The sequence below is a fragment of the Tenrec ecaudatus genome, chromosome 6 (genome assembly GCF_050624435.1).
Source record: "Tenrec ecaudatus isolate mTenEca1 chromosome 6, mTenEca1.hap1, whole genome shotgun sequence".
Taxonomy (NCBI): Eukaryota; Metazoa; Chordata; class Mammalia; order Afrosoricida; family Tenrecidae; genus Tenrec; species Tenrec ecaudatus.
The window spans coordinates 82,769,701-82,770,421 of record NC_134535.1 but is presented as its reverse complement, the minus strand read 5'-3'; positions in this window follow the sequence as shown (position 1 = coordinate 82,770,421).

The following is a 721-nucleotide window of genomic DNA, read 5'->3' as shown; positions in this document are numbered from 1 at the left end:
CCCTCCTTCTGCTACTTGGATTTTTTTAGCTGCTGCGTCATGAGCATAATTTATGCAAAGAGCTTTGCCGCATGCTGCACCGCCCGCGCCCGCCACCGGGGGCGACGGGCTGGGCGGGCTGTCGGGAAGGGAGGGGTTCAGGGAGCCCGGAGGGGCAGTGAGGGGGGGGGCCTCGGTCTCGGGCCAAGCTGCGGGTGGGCGGGAAGCTCTCCCTGGAGACGGGAAGGGAGGGCCGGTGGGGCCGCCGCACAAGTATCCTCTTCCCAGGTGCACCTGAGATCCACCCTGGGGACCCTGCTCCGGGCGGCGACGGCAGTGCCTCCCAACTGCCGCCTCCCCAGGTGAGCCGACAGGCTTCCTCCACGTGGAAGGCGCAGTCCACGCGCCTTCTCCAGCCCCCGGCCCCAGCCAACTGCCAGAACGGAGGGGACGCGGCTGAGCCAGCTCAGAGCCTCGCAGCCGCTGCGTCCCAGAGAGGGAGCCCGAAGGGCCCCCCACCTGGGCCGAGTGCCTCCTCCACGCGGGACCGGCCGCTGGCGTCGGTCAAGTTGCCGCCCGCCCGGCGCGGTCCAAGTAGGCAAGGAAGTGCACGAAGGCTTTTAAAGCCCAGTGGCACGGCGGGGAAGCCAAAGGAAGCACTGCACTGCTAGGCATCCTAGTGGCTTAGGGAAAAGGGGTGGGACAAAGGGAGTCAGAATTTGGGATTACTCCAGTCAAGCAC